Consider the following 17383-nt stretch of genomic DNA (forward strand, 5'->3'; position numbering starts at 1 on the left):
CTAAATTTATTACGACCGCTATATAGAAATAACAGATTGCTAAATAGCAGATCTCACTGCGAAGATTAGATCGCAGTGGAGATTAATTGTACTTTCTTTCGAATAAACGTCCATGTAAACTTTAGGCGAACGTTCGATCAAGTTTGTATAGAGGTGTTTGAATTCGAAAAAAGGAGAAATATGAGGCAATTAGAGTACTTCGTTTAACGAAAGACCAGCAATTAGCGTAATACTTGTAACAATAATTAATAGCTTCCAAAGATTCTTCGAGACTCGCTGTTCTGCTAATAACTCGGTTATAGTTCAAATACTTTATACCTGGACGTTATTCGTGAATCATATCTGTTGAAGTGGGTCTCGCTTCTAGGAAAACTCTACATCTTCTCTGGTATTTAATTTTTGACACGACGATTCTCTTCGCAGCTGCTCCTCTATTATATTGGGTTGGCAACTAAATGATTAGCCAACCCAATAGCACCGCGAAAAGATCGCCGACATACAGACAATGTCGACGATAAAGCGCAAATGGCGACGAGCCAAAAGGGTCGGAAAACTTCAATAGGCCTAACGGTCTTCAACATATTTGGACTGCGCAGCCCGTTGATCGTTCAGCTAGCCAAGAGTCAAGAACCGTTAACCGAGAGTTGTCATATCACGCTACTGCATTAAGTTCAAGTTAAATAATCGTCGTTTTCTGTTTAATCCACTGTAATAAATCCATCTGTCAATGCATTATCACATAGGATAGAAAGCACTGGAAATCCTAATTTCTAAGATTTCTGAATAAAGAATTTCTATAATACATTCATCCACTCATTTGCTCTCTCTATTCCGAGATATAAAACCTCAACTTACAATTATATATATAATTGTGAATTATAATATATAATTGTTATTGGTATTTCTATTGATACTGATACGATGGTTGTAATAAATGTAATCGAGTATCGTAAACGTCACATCGATGATATTTATCAGGTAAAATATAGACTACGGAAGGATCAAGTATTTCAGAATCCAATACCCGAATCTAATATAAATCTGATATAATAAACCTAATTGAAATCGTTGTGGCCATTTATGACTCAGAAATACCGCATAATTGCACAAGACAGGCTAAGCTTGTTTCTCTCGTATTTCGCCTGAATGCGCCACTAGTGAAAACCTACCACGCTCGACCATCGAACAATAACTTCTTCTCCTTCGAACAACGTTTCTAAAGCTTCTGTTCCTGGCAACGGTGGAGGACCCTCGTCGAAATGGTCGTCGTCGACGTTCGTTGTCAACATGGACGACACAAACAGGTCGAGTGGTCTTTCCATTAACGAAAGAGGAATTCTGCAAGACGCGTCCGCTCGTGGCTCGTATAGCCACAAACACGTGAAGAACGACGCAAGAAAAGAATAACAGCTGAGAAGGGAGAAACGTCGAATTGAAAGAGCAATCCACAGGTAGATCGATCCTCCAGAGGGATTAAAATCGAGAGCGACGCTGCTCTTCAACGCTCTCTGTGCAAAGAACACAATAAGCTCAACTATCGTGCCTCCTTGAGCACTACGTTTCTCATTTATGAAATATTATCAAACGATTATGCATCTACGTATATATTTGTTAAGATACGTAGTAGTCTTTGAATAATTATACTTAGGAAAATTCGTAAGTTCACGTTGATTAAAAAAAAAGGAGTGGCCTTAAGTAACCGATATGAAATAACTCCATTCCCAGTTTAATTGAAAAGGATCTAAATGAGTCTATGATCGATGATGCGATACAAAGACGTTGCAAACTACCACTAATAAAATAATAATCATCGTGTAACGATTCCTTCGTGAACTCTCTCTCTCCCTCTCTCTCTCTCTCTCTCTCTCTCTCTCTCTCTCTGGATTCGCGATTCTTATTTAGAATTTGATCATTGGTAAAATTCGTAAACTAGAAAAATTCGGGAAGAATGACTATTAGCAAACGTACACACTTACATCTCCAAGAAGAAGATATCGAGCAGGAAAATCTTCGTGAAAATAATCCACCATATACGATAGAACATTTTTATAAATATGTGAGAGAAAATTTCATTCATAGACCGATATCGGATGGTGGTATGCATCCGCAATAGAACAGCTCTTGCAGAACCTTCAGAATCAGCTTATCGATCCTCTGCTTTTCTTTGGCGCTAGAACTGACATAGTTGTCCCTGTAACGTAGATAAGGAACTGTGTACGCTCGGCACCAACGTAGAAATTCACCGGTGTCTTCCGTGCGAATGAACGTGACGATGGCCCAAAGCGTGCACAAGTTCCGCGACTTCCGTTTCGTTTGAAGGTACAGCTGGCAGACATCCAGGAACATCATCAGGTCGACGATGCTCGTCCCCATCGATGAGTAGGCGATCGTTTTGAAAATCTTTTTTCTTCGAAAAATTCTATCGTTTTTAATCTTGCGAATTTTCTTCTTTTCTTTTATCCTATGTTTTAGCACGTGCAACGAATGATTGCTTGGAATTAGCGATCTCTCTTTAATAGAATTTTCAGGACTTTGAATTGATTTTTAAAGGGACTTTGGTGTTACGAGTTTTTAGTTAACTCTTTATAAATTTCGTGAATTTTTCTTTCCTTTCCATGCGCTTTAGAGAAAATGTATCGATCGAAGACACGCGGATGTCGCTTCCTTTGATATTTTAATGGAATTTTCGTTAAAGGCTTTTTATAAATGGAATAGTCCGTAATTGTTTCATAGTTGATATTAAATTTATGATTCTAACAATCTTTTTTTCTTTTTTTTTCAAAGTTAAGGTTTAAATTAAAAGATAATCTTCTTCCAAAGTTTTTTAATCGATCTGCGTTTCCATCCAATATTTTAAATGTTCAGTAAAATCTTCGTCAGAGGTTCGTCGCTAATCTAATGTAATCATCGTAAGAATCCACTATTTACAAAAGTTCGATACAAACATGCCGATATTTGATCAACTTCGAGTATTTTCATCTCCTTATCGCGTACCGATAAATTCGCATTTTACGGTTACTGTCTGCGCATTGATCAAAGTCTGTCGAACGTTCAAACAGACCCATCCGCTGATTCGGTCGACAGTTCGACGAACAGATGTCATTAAACATCAAACAACTTTTCGATTCTAAAATCGAACAGAGATAAATTCTTATCCAAGCAAGTAAAAAATCTAATCCGATTTTTATCCAACTCAGCGGTGTCCTTATTGAACACGTATGATATCGTTTCATCGACTAAAAACTCTTCTCTTTAATCCCCGCGTTTCTTTATTACACTTTATGGATTCCCTTCTCATTTTGCTCCGTTTCATCTTCAAAGTCCCCTTTTATTTCAATCTTCGCGTTTCTTTCACTAGTATTCTACTAAATCATAACTTTGCCACAGCTCCTCTACGATCTTTTATCTTGTATTACAACTGTCTCCTTCTTTTCACAGTATCTTCTCCCTCTAGAATCCACTTATTTTTACTACAGTTGCTTCTACTTAGTCTTTTCATACTTCCCTTTTTTTATAACTCATTTTCACCCTACAATCTTTTGTCTTTTCTCATAGCTGCCTTTACTATTTAATCATTTTAGCTTCCTTCTTTTTATACTTGTCTCTCACCGTAGCTACAGTTCCTCGTTTCTACGAATCTTCCTCGGAATCTGTTTTCTTTCGCTACTATTTACTCCTATCTGCTACTATATATGGGAATATATCTTACAACTTCACGCTCCAAAATCGTCCGTCTTTGATCAACGACAAACCGATCGAAAGGAGGCTGCCTCGTTCAACGAATCGTTCCTCTGCGCATATTCTGCACGAAATAACGGGCAGATCGGATCTTTGACGTACGGAAACGTTATCGGTGGTTGGTGAAACCACTGGTTACACTGTCGGCGTGTAATCAGAGAGGCAGATCCCCGGAATCGATGGAGCGGCGCACCACGAGTGCACGGATCACAAAAATCCGCCGTGAAAGGTAAACGGTACACACTTTGCTTCTCCTCGTGTTCTCCTCGACTTGCCCGTTTCCAAGAACAGGGAACGGCAGGATCAATCCGTGGAACCGTGAACAGCGTCACTGCTCTCCATTCGTGACGCTGCACCGCCGCCCCCGCTTGTTCTCTGTACAGACAGCCACCGATAGAGGCGGCGGTGGTAGCAGGTGGTAGCAAGCCTTCAAAGGGAACGGAGGAGGCCTCGTTTCTCTGCTTTTCTGTCGCTCCCTCGCTTCGACCACGCTATTGACTCTCTCTCTCTCCCTCTATCTATCTGTTCTCTCTGTCTCTCTCACCGCCGCCTATACTCGATCTCTTTCCAACCCACACCCAGCTTCTGCTTTACGCGTCTCTGTCCCTCTTTATCGGAGACATCGTGGTCCTGTGCAGACACATGCTGAAAAATGGAACTTCGTATGGAACAGAGCTGAACGATTCTCTGTTGTACCAACAATGAATCTCTCGCTGCACCAACAATATGTTATATCAAGATCTTCCTTTTTTCAGTTTTGCTGATTTTCCGTACGTTACTCTTTATACAGACCCTTCTCACTTTGCAGGACGCAGTAGTAATCGAAACTGTGTTTCTCTAGATATCAAATCTTTCTTCCTTCGTCTTGACATCCATGCGATTTTTCACCTTACTCTGAAATACATAGCGGTAATCGAACTGTCTTCTTCAAGCCGTCCGTAGAAATAGAATCTTTCTTTCTTCGACTTGACACGTCTACGCGATTTTTCTTCTTACTTTCAAGCATATAATGCAGTGGTCGAACTGTCTGTTTCCAGCACCGAAATTCTGTCAATTGTTACAAAATTTCTTTCTTCTTCGTCTTGTCGATTTCTCGTTACTCTTTCCGAGAGACGTATACTAGTAACGAAATTTTCTTTTTCGAAATCTTCCTCCAGCTTCTGTGATTACTCGTTACTCTCTACAGTTCTTCTGATTCTGATACACGTACTTCCTTTCTGGCGCTCCTAGTTCTTTGTTATCCTCTATGGGCAGCTTTTCCTAGCTTACACTCTGTTCTTTCGAGTAAAGTATTACTCTGCTATTCTCTGTATGTCACCTTGCTTCTCATTCCAGTTTATTCCACCAAATTGAGTACCTTGCTTCAGCTATTGGGGTTCAACCGTGCCCAGTTTCAGCCACTGCTTGTAATCTTATATTTCCGTGACCTACCCAATCAACAGAACTTTCCTCTTCCACCCTGCGCGGTTGTTCCACTATTACGCTTTATGAATCTCTCTTACTTCTGTCCATTTCATCAACTAAACTCCCTGTTTCGCCTTATGTGTGTCCGCTTCTCTATTACACTTTTTATTGGTTCTCGTTTTTGCCCATTTCATCTTGCGACGCCCTTTTTGTTTCAATCTCCGGGGCTTGTTCTGCCAGTACTCCACTAAATTATGGTTTTATTACAAAACATAACCGGTTACCATAGGATCTTTACCTTAACATTTCCTTTTATCCTAGTTGCTGCCATTTCACTCTCTTTTTCTTATCGATTTCGCGTCTTCCGCCGTAAAATCTTCTATTATTTTTTATCATAGTCGCTTCCACTCGATCGTTTCCTTTTCTTAATCTTATTTTTCCATTATTTTCCCTCTCCTTTCCGTTTAACTCGCCTGTGATCGTGTGCCTTTCTCCGTTCTTCATTCATGATATTCTTCCTCTTCTCCTCTCTTCCTCACCGCTCTGTGTCACTAACGCACGTATACTGATACATCCTATCACACACTCATACGCGCATATACTGACGCCACCAATACGCGGCTGCGCGTTGAATTTATTCGATATCCTCTTTCACATAACCGGGTTAATTTCGGTGCGCTAGTTTAACTAATTTAACGACGCACGTTGGACCAACGTCGCACGCTGTATCGGCCGCTCTTGGCCGAAACACGCACGCAATTTCCATGCACGAGCCTTCAATCCCCTTCGAGCTTCGATCCTTCCTACGATAGCCCGAGCATTTCAGAGAAAAACCGCTTTTACTCCATTTACGCTTTCACCGTCACGATACGATGAAATGATTTCTGGACGGACGTTATTCGTGATATAAATTACAACTCGCCGATGAAACCACGTAATTCCACGTAAATCCTACGTGAATTTCACGTAAACGTAATCTACTTAAATAATTCCATAACGGGATTTATATATTATACGTGACGTAAATAATCTTCGAATGAAATTCACGGGCAAACTTAGCGGGGGAGATATGTATTGAGTTGGCAACTAGGATATTGCGGCCTTTGTCATTAGCTGGTAATGACAAAATCCGCAATCACTTAGTTGCGAAGCCAATAATTGTAAGGTTTCGATACATGGATCAACCATGGAGAAGCAACGCGTTGAAAAGATTCCTCGTAACAAAAGGCGTGCGTAATGGTTCGTCAGCAACGACGACACGTATTACGTCCGGAGGCAGTGAATAGAAATACCTAGAGTAAGCTAGAATTTGCAGCTGTTCTAAGTGATAGTGAAAGTGTCGAGGAGAAAGGAGAAGATAGGAGCGAGATAGCGCGGAAAACGTTTCAGGCACGCGCTCGACGTTGAAACACGATTTCAAGACCGACGGTGTAATTCTCTGATTATTTTCTTTATAGAGAACGAATCTGTTTGTACATAAGAACAAAAATAAATAAATAAGATGAATTTCCTGTGATAAATAAAATTATTCGAATATTTATTTCCTTTAAAGTAATTCGATTTCGCACAAAAATTGCAATTATCGAGATTCTTAAAAGCTGTCGAAACAAAGAAGTTTTTCAATTGTACCATAATATGTATATAATATAAATAATTAATTAATAAAATAATTAAATATTTATATATTAATATAAATCCCTGAGACAAACTGCTGAACATCGTGGCTATCCTACGCCTTCTTCTTCTCACATTTATGACGTTGTCCTTAGCAATTGGAACCTTCAGCCACTGAGCAGTAGAAGGATGATGTTTGATATCTTTCTCGATTGTAAGATATTCAAGGGCGTAATGCCTTGACCTGACGTGATTCAGCTGTTTTCTCTAAACGCTGCTTCTAGAAGTCCAGGGAATTACAATTTGCTTCATTCTGAACGACACCGTACGACGTATGGCTATTTTAATTGCGTAAATCGCACAGCTATTCCTTCTAACGCCGTACATACGACGATTCATCTATTTGATCAATCCATCGGTTCGTTAAAACACTCTGTAACACGCTTGCTGAATTTTACGTTCGTTTTGTCTCGAAACTTATACTTTTATCCTTTGCATCGAAGATAGCCAAGCGATTTTTCCCACCGCGGTTAAATAAATAAATCAAATTAAACGAAGAATAGAAGTAGGACATTCGAAATGTCGTGGAAATCGAAATTTCCTCAGAGAAATTTAAACTTCACAACGAGAGAGAATCGATTACGATTCTTAACAATTATTACGACGAAGAAGTAATTATAGCATAATCCATAATTCACAACGTGGGATCAGAGTCTCTCGGGTTTCTCGACGATTCAACGTCCACGAAGAGATAAAATTGAAAGATTCTGCGAATGTTAACAATCGTGGGAAATTGTAGAAATTGTAGAAAAATATAGGGCGGTAAAATGATCGATGAAATCTCGCGGAGATCCGTTTCGAGGTGGGATGTCTCTTCCGAACGATTTCACCGACGAGTTTCAAGTTTGTCACCTATTTACGCGACGGAGTTGTATCGAGGTCCTTTTTACCCGTTTTTCTATAGACGTCCTTCGTCGATCGAGTCCCAGTTCCAACGCGATAGACGCCTCCGACTTGCAACTTTAACCTAATTACAATTTATACAACGTCGAGACCGATTTTCTTCTCCTTCCTACAGTTTTCCATTTATCGTTTTACTCCGATTACTTTTTCAGTCCTTCGGCAATTTTTCAATCGATGCTCGAACGATTTAACTCGAATTTTCCTTGTCAATGATATTTATACGATAATTAAAAATCTTTCGCGCAATTAAAACGAATAGGATTCGGATAATTAGCTGTTTCTAGACTAAACACTCGTAGCTAAGGTTAAAGTGGTTTCCAACGATCGTATGGAATATTATTAGTTCGTTCGAGTTTGCTTGCTCGTTCTTTGCTTCTCGGTGCATATTATACGTATTAGCCATACATGTAGAGTATAATAAGAATCGTCTTATTACTCGCCTTGTCAATATTCGCGATAATTTATTTACTATTTCTGGATTTTGTAAGCCGTAATATCTGCATTCAGAATACTTTGCGCCATACTTACATGTGCAAGAATAAGGACCAGCCTAATATTGACTCACGGTATTTAATTTTCAATTTTGCGACTAGAGGTATTATTTACCGACTGGAAAAAAGCTGTTCGATCAACGTGATTTGGCAATTAAATATTTTAACCGGTAATGTGTTTCTATGTATCGTGTAAATTTATTCTTTCGGGGATCGATTCTGTCAACTTTTTTCTGTTCCTTCCTTTCGTTAATTGGACAGACGAGACGTTGATGTTTGGCTAACAGTCTGCTGCAGTCGGAAGAATATTTTTAGCTATACAAGACGTTTCAAAGTACATAGCACATTCTTTGTGATCAAATTAATAAACGTTTCAAGATCGTTCGAAGTTCGCAAAACACTCAAAGCGCGAGAACCTTCTAGCGTCTTCTATTAACAAAAAATCATGCAGTAGGTTTCGAAATTATATCTACGACAGAAACGTTCCAAAAAGTTCCCAGGAAGAGATCTTCCAACGAATCTCTGTTCAAGCTTCGTCTCTTTAATGCGAATTTGTATAAATATTCGCTGCCTGGTAATTACAAATTCTCCGCTTAACGATACTAAATTATTACTGAAATAATTTACGATTCGATATTATTTTTCTCAAAAAACAAGCTAATTTTCTCGGAAGGTTTTCATCTCCCGAGTCACCCTGTAAACGAATCGATTCGTCGCTCCTTGTTTCATTTTTTCTTCTCCTTTTTCTGCCGCCTTTGAATCGACGCTGATTCAAGGTGACCAAAATTAATATTCTTCGTGTTTAGACTTTTTTCCTCGGTCGAGCGAAGCGGCAACATTTTTAACAGGCGATAAATCACGGAACACTCGACGCGATTAAGCGATAGTAAAATATTCCTTCACGGCGGTTGAATTATGCGCGTTTTAAGTGAATCACGGTGTACAGGCGTTAAAGAGCTATGGAATCGTTAAGTTTACTTTATTAGCAGCGTTAAAGCGTCGTAACGCCACTACCCTCGAAGACGCTATCATTTTACGGCGCCAAAATAGTTGACAACTAGAATATTTCGAGAAATAAGTTTCACTTTATGTCGCCTTTAACCGAGACTTATTAACAAAGGGATACAAATCACAAACGTTATCGTAACTAGCTATTGTTTCAAATTGAAAAGAAAAAGAAAAAAAGATTGTCTAATTCTAACGTATTTTTATCTAAACTGATTATTTTCGTATAAGTTCCTATCTATGTATAGTTTATTTAAAAATCACCACTAAATCATTTCGTCATAATTTATGTAAATTAATTCCGTGTCGTAGACAAGTATTTTCTTCAAATTTATTACTTGTGTAAATATACCTGTTCTTAGAAACATATTAGCAAGATTCAGATGTTGAAACGAGACCAAAGCAAGGGAATACTGGAAAGAAGAGGGAGGAAAAGGATGCAGGCTATGTAAAAGGAAAGAAGAAGACCTGAGACACGTAATAGGAGAATGCGAAATAACGAGCGGACCAAAGGACATAGAAAAGATACTAAACGAAACTGGAGAAGGACTAATGGAATTGAAAACAATAATGGAGAAGAGAAGGGCAATACAAGACGGGCAGGAACGACAATAAGGAAGCACAGCAAGGAGGCAAAAGCACAAAAGTTGTAATAGTTTTAGAGATAGATTATATAATGGAGTGCAATATAACAGAGTGGATAAGACATATAAGAAAAAAGTTTAGATAAATATAGACGAGGAAAAGAGTTTAGATAGATAGATAAGCAAGGGAGCAATAAGGTGATAACGCCATAAGACTGAGAGAATGTAAAAGCGTGATAAGTAAACGAGATGTAAAACCGAAAATTCGTCCAACGCCGAAAGGCACGGACTAAGTAAAAATAAATAAAATAAAAAAAAATACCTGTTCTTTTTTTTGAAATTTTATAAATTATCATCAATTTGCCTTTCATCGATCTTCATGATCTTTATCGATCTACAACGCTCCGTCGCATTCTTGTACGAAAAACGAAAAATATCGAGGAATCTCTAATATTTCTATAGGTTTGACGTTTGTCATCTCATCGCGTTCCATTTCTGGGCCATCTTGTTATTTCTACGGGATCTGTGGTTTCTACACTCACAGATTGCCCCACTACGATACCATTGTTCATGATGAGGATCTTATTGCTCGTACGAGTTACCAATTGCCCATTGCCTGCCTTACATCTTTCTACTGTCTTATAGAATGACGTAATTTTACGTCAACCACATATAGGTCATGAGAAGACGTAATTGTACGTAAGCGCCTGTGAGTACAATGTAAAACAAACTAGAAGGAACTAGATCAGAAATTGAATTAACGATGTAGAATGGAAGAACCGAATTAAAAATCAAAATGGTCGTATAAAATGGGGATTAAACGTTAGATTAATAAAATAAAACAATGGGTCAGACAATATGAAATAACGTTTATACGTTACGTTATGTATCGGATTTATAAAACGAAATAAAAAAAAACTGGATGAAAAGTTAAGTTAATGGAACAAAGTGAAAGAGTTAGATTGAATAAAAAAAAAAAAGAAGAAGATTTATACGCGGCAGGCGAAAGCGTACGTGAAAATAAATCGTAACGAAATATGGACGATTTCGTTCGTCCAACTATAAACGTAATCGTAAATGATCGTTACAAAGTTATGCAACGAAGGAACCTTTGAGAGCAGCAGACCTGTCCTCACCGATCGGCCGCTTGTTCACGCAACAGTCGCAAGAATCGACGCCACTTTCACCCACGATCTTACGATTTCTTTCAGTTTCACGAGACGCGGTTAATTACAACGCCACAGTAAAATAAAACGATATCCTTCAATTTAATCTCTATACCTTTCTTTAAATATCAATCAACGACTCTGATCAATTTCTTCCAGCTCGAATACTTTCTATAGCAGATACCGTACTAAACTGTTAAATTATGTTAAGCTGTATGTAGCTCTGCAAAGTCTTTCTTTGATCTCGATCTCGCTTCTTTATATTGGAATACCTAAGGTATTAAGAATCACTATCAATTTACAGGAAATTCTCTTCTCTCTTAAAACAGAAATTTTATTACGATTTCGATCCAATTATCGATCCAATTATGTTTTTCTATCGTTAAGATATCATCTCGAGTTTGAAGAAACTCTGTGGAGAAATTCTTATTGGCACGCATGATCTCACGTCTCAATGTTGATGTTAAACGTCTTCTTAAAATATTACAAAGCCTTCTTGTTTACCGAAATCACAGATAAATCGAAATATAAATATATTACAGAAATTAATAAATCGCAACAGGATTGACAAGATCACGAGCAATCTTTAAGGATATCCTTGGCTCGTCGTTAGCCCATCTTTTCGTCGAAGATCTTAATTATTAGAAATTGTAAGTTCTCCCTTGCTCTCTCTGGCTCGATATTCTCATTCTCTTCAAACTGGGCGTATACTTCTACGAACTGTTATACGCATGTACATATCATATCGCATAATCCGAGTAACCATTGAACTAGGTCAGCCGGTATATGGCGAACAAATTGAGTTTGCATCGTGCAAAATCGAAGGACCTCCGTTCCATTAAGGATTCGCGTACGTTAACGCTGAGTTAAACATTGGCTAAGATTTTGCTTCGCTAACTGTCCGTCTCTATCTCTGTCTGTTCTTGAAATAAATTTTGTGAAAGCGTCCTTCGAAATTATGTACGTCGAATGAAAAGATATATCGGAGCTCCTTTGCACGATTGATTTAATAACAGCAATATTTCATTGGTATTAGCAGATTCTCTATTAAAACGCTATCAAATTTACTGACAGGCGTAATGATTTTTATGAATTACGAATCACCTGATCAACAAGGCTTACTATGAAATTATAAAATTTAAGAGGAATGTAATTTGTAATTTATCAACTTGTTAATATTCTGATATTGGTTGGTAAATTAACGTGCAAGAGGGTGAAGGTATAACGTGAACCAAACCAGAGGAGAGAAATACTTGGAATTTCCTAGAAATACCTCCCTCTATAATTGGCCAGATAAGGTCACGTCCCGTGGCCACTTACTAACAAGACAGCACTGTACATATTTCAAAATAATAAAAAATATATATATAATCATTAGACTGTAGATATTTTATAAAATTTACATAAATGAATTTACATAGATATTACAAGGAATAATTTAGTTTCGATATCTCACGTGTTTTTGTATATTCCGTGCTTTGTTTGGTATCTTTATTACCTTTCATTGCCTATAAATGTTATTTCCATAAACTAATTGTTATTCTGCTGCTACAACGCTAATAATTTCTATAGTCACAATCACGCGAATTTTCTACATATTTACATCTTCAAATTACCTACGAATGCGTAACAATTCGTTGTCTAATTATATGTAATCAACGCCGCGCAACTTATAGTTATTTTAATTGCTTTAATCGCGTGCTAAATCGTACCAACTCCTCCCACGCGAAGATAAATCTACCTGGACAAACCTTAGTCCCCTTAGAAGCCTTAAAACACTCGCTGGAAGTATACTTTAACTTATTCTTATGTCTGTATCCGTATCTTTAAATCCATATGTAACATATGTGCATATGTTAACAGTAACTTTCTCCTGCTTTGTCGTCTCATATGGCAACGGAATTTATTCTGCTTTTCGTTTAAATAAACAAACATGCAGCGCAGGCAAAGCGAATGCGAGGTGTGGGAAAGGAGAGAACGAGAATGACGAGGGCGGTGGAGCGTCTCAAACGAACTACAAGCGAAGAATGGACTGGACTTTCGCTTGTAAGCACAGTCACCCAGTGTATCGGCAGATGGAATAATTGCATCGAAACGCGAGAAACGTGGAATCAGATTCCAGTTCTAGAAACCTGAACGAGGAGCTGAACATACGGTAAACAGCAAGTGAACCCTTTCAGGAATGTTAGCATCTCGGAACGCGTGCACGCGTTATGCTCGTAAAAAATCGGAACGATAAGAGGCTGCTTGAAGAGGGAATTCTCGTGTAACAACAACAACAGCGAGAGATTTTTCTGGACCATTTGTTTTGCATCAGTCACTGGTTACATGGGAGTAGAACTTTTTTGGGACGTAAATATCTTCGTGAAATTTCTTAAATTTTGCATTCCGATGCCTCTGATGTGGCAGTTGCTACGCTGCGCGCCAATAATGATTACATCGTCAAAGATGATCACAGAAGTTGTATAACATACGATAAACGAAACAAACGAGTGAAATAAAAAACTTATATTTGTATTCAGGACTATCTACATCCCAAAAAGGTCCAGTGACCTCGTCAGCCTGAAAAAGAAGTCATAGAAATCACTTACTTTTATTATCGTTACACGAGAATGCCAGATTCTGGAAGAAGATTCTGTAGATAGGCAAGGAAGTAATTGTAAGCCGAAGATAGTATACGACAGGTTAGGTGAAAGAATAACGTATATAGATGAACAAAAATAAGGATATATGTTTAACTCGTAGCACCAGGTGTAAGAGAGAATATATATGTATGGGGTGGGAGTGTGGATAGATGTTTGCACCCGCTAAGATCCACGTGGAAACAAATGGCAGTTACGTACACGTATACGTAATCCAATTCCTTTTTCCAGGCTGTCAAATCGACAAAATAAATATTTTCTTCTTTTCGAGACACGAACGCAGAGTTGAAAATTCTGAAAGGACGACAAATTATTAGTACGTATGTTGAACCCGTGAAAGTGGTGTAAAGCGATAGGAAAGTGATAGCCTGATCCTCCCTTTTTCCTTTTTTTTCGTTCCGTTTCCTCGATCTTGATTTCGTTGCTGTCTGAGGTGAGGCTACAAGAAATCATCGCGCAGGATAGTTATTAGCCGAGGAATAACGAATGGCAATTGAATTTCGACGGGATCCAGACGAAGCGCTCGACTCGACCCACATTCCATCGCAGGTGCAAGGACACCACCAAGTGGGTCACAAAAGATCGGACGCTGATGTTTTCGTCCTCCTTTGTAAGATTTTTATGGTTAACAACGGTGTATTTACGGCTGACTTCGAAGGCTGACGACGAAGATGAGATTTGCTAAAGATGACGGTATACTTCGTGGATTGTTTCTAATTTGCAACACGCTAGATACAGTATCTAATCCTTTTATACCGAAGAAAATAATTTCGTAAGAAGGTTGATTATTTCTTTCCGTTTATATAAACTATAGCCTCTGAAGCTTCGATACGTAAATGTTGATCTAAGGGCTCGATATTGCGAATTAGGAGATTACAAATGTTTATGCAATTTCATATTTTTATAAACGTAACTAAAGAGATCGAACATAGGTACAAGTTTTTGTCACTTATTATGTGTAGGTATTGTAACGAGTGGTTTATCTTGGATATCTCATATATTTCTGCAGATTCTTTACATTGTTGCAACTTCATATTTCGTTTAACGACTAGTAGCAGGATTAATTAGAGAGAGACAGCTTTCTAGAAAATAGCTTCTTATCGAAAATAGTATACGTTAGCTGGAAACATAATTTCTTGCAATTCGAATGGATCGGAATTAAACTCGAATCTTCGACTTTGAATTTCCAAGTTAAGATATACATTGGAATTTTTAAGGCGTAATGCAAACGTTGATACAGAATGTTACAGACGGTTGATCGTTATTTAACAGCATCAACTTAAATATGGAAAAGAGAAACACGTGTCTGCCAGTAGCAATTTCTTTCGTCACTTCGTAACATCTTTTTCTCTCATTTGCATTAAAAACAGACTTCTAAAATCCGTACGAAATCTCGTTTAATCCTTTGCAATAAATTTCAGAACACGATAGACAGATAAGACGAAGTCTTCATTAAAGTTTCCCCTCTTTCGATCTCTTACGTAACACACGACTAGCCTGGAATTCTATTAAAATTTGGCAACGTTAGAATGAAAGTATGTTGTATTGGCATATTATACGAAATATACAGTCGAATGGAGAAACAAGTCTCATTTATTTTGATTAATCGACGTCGCTTCATATTACAAGGAAAATAATAGATGCACAACGTTCTTTTCTTTTATATCATTTTATCGAATTACGTACGATCCATCTTGTTCTATTATTACAAAATTATTCCTTATAAAACGAAAGAAACTCCTGCGACGACCTAATATGTCTGTTTCATAAGACTACAAAATGAATTTTATTTCCAACTTGGAGTGAAATTTCAGTGGGCCGAAAGTCGAAGTTTGTTGCGTAGACTAAAGTATCTTGCGCGTAATTTTCATCTCGAAGTTAACAAGATTCAAAATTAAACATTCAAAACGAAGAAATACAAACTGACGAAAGAGATGCGAGTATAAATTCGAATACCTACGTTTAAAATGCAAAGTTTAAAGAGACGAAGTTCTCCAATTTAGACGTTCGATATTAAATATTTCAGTAAAAATACCCAAATACGCACATGCGAGGCAAAACATTGAAATTGAAATTTCTAAATTCGCCAACAATCCAGGCTGATTGAAATTCAATGTCAAGATAAACTGTACGCGTCAGGCTTCCCTCTCAAATCTCCAAGAATGCATCGATGCACCAAACGAGATCCACGTCCGCTATGTTTTTCTACGTCGTCTGCGTGAGTGGTGCGACAAAAACTTCACGGTGGACGTTACAACTATTAATAAACCGCGGCAAAGAAACGCGAAAACACGTTGGACGAAGGACGAAGGATGGAATTTCTCAGAAAAATGATCTTAAGTGGTCGTGGGGCAGAAAAAAAATACCGGTGGACATTTCGATCATGACATTTTCCGCGTGTCATAACTCGTTATGTTAAAAAAAAAAAATGAAGGAAAAATAAAAACCGCGTAGGATGAGAGTCACTCGAATTAATTTAGTTGACGTTTATCGATGGAACAACGAGGAACGGTTTTGAACCTTGAAAAATACCCGCTGCTATTTCTAAGGTTCAAACGGAGTTGCTTTAACGTTGCACGATTGATGTAGAGCCTCCTTTTTGTTTCAGTTGGTACACTTGGCGGCAGATTATTACAATTTCTCTGGCGCTATTCGGCTCACGCGCGAGAATAGATCGCTCTCTAAAAACTGCTTTCGTTCTCGGAAAAGAATGTCCTCGGCCTATATAACGTTCAAGGATCGATGTTTTGGGATCGATTCTGCTTCTTCGGGAATATTAGGCGTACACGATGTTACATAGCGTTGTTATCATCGCGATATTTTCTGATTTTCTTCGTCTTTCGTTGCTTATAGAAGAGAACTGTAGGAGGAGACTCGGGAACTTTAAACATGTACATATACAGATAAAGTAGGATTGCTATAGAACATTGCTGACCGATTTATCTTTTTGTTACTTATTTATTTATTTATTTATTTTAGAAAAACAAACTGTAAGAGGTAATTTAGAAAAGCGAAGTACGCGTGTCTGAGACAAATATAAAAGAAAATCGTTAACGACTATCTTTAACTTTTTCAAACTGTTGCACTTTTAAATGTTAAATATCTGGTTGCGATTTCATTTTTAAGATTAGTATCTTGTCTATATTTGGATATGTAAAGGCACAAGTACGGCGTAGAGTTTCTGTACCATCCAACCAAGATTGTTTGCTGATAATCGTACGAGGGACAGATTAAGCTTAACGAAATCACGAGCAATTACTTAATTGGCAGAATAACCTTGATTGCACGGGCCTTGTTTTTGTCTTTCCTGTCGTTGCACGTACAGAAAATCACGCGATTCCATATTAAATGAAAAAAGAGAAATGAAGCATAATGACGACCTTCAAATGTTGAAAACTCCTGCAATTACGGGACAATCACGAATGTAACGCAACGCGTTCGACCTCGATCTAAAATCTAAAATATTGTACAACGATTCCAGCATTTTGGCACTCATGCGGATTATACAATTCTTATACACGTAATTTCCCATATTTTTAATATCGGATTTTATTCGTAATATTCCGTTCATAAAACATATCTATTGAAACGTTGGAACGATTCCAGTAGAATTTGTATTCCTCGCAAAGGATGAACCACGTCTTTATACAACTCGAGAAGCTGTTACTCGAACGATCTTAATTATCGTCTTTAACGTGCGTTAACTGGCAGATTGTAGCAAACCCTGTCTTGTACGGTTCGATGGCATAAAGAAGAGTAATCGCTCGTAACATCAC

At 37.9% G+C, this 17383-nt stretch overlaps 1 protein-coding gene across 3 annotated transcripts in view; it reads right to left on the reverse strand.

The window, feature by feature from the left end:
- The window catches only part of LOC132912707 (uncharacterized), a 46688-nt gene that overhangs the window by 19639 nt on the left and 9666 nt on the right, over positions 1-17383 (reverse strand). Inside the window, exon 1 of one of the 3 annotated variants that reach the window (XM_060970385.1) lies at positions 1977-2738. The exons of the other annotated variants lie outside the window; for them this stretch is intronic. The gene's annotated coding sequence lies outside the window, so the exon portion shown is untranslated. Of the gene's footprint in view, positions 1-1976; positions 2739-17383 lie in introns of those variants that run through there. 3 annotated transcript variants of the gene reach the window in all.

Source organism: Bombus pascuorum, chromosome 1, assembly GCF_905332965.1.
Source record: "Bombus pascuorum chromosome 1, iyBomPasc1.1, whole genome shotgun sequence".
In the NCBI taxonomy this organism is placed as follows: domain Eukaryota; kingdom Metazoa; phylum Arthropoda; class Insecta; order Hymenoptera; family Apidae; genus Bombus; species Bombus pascuorum.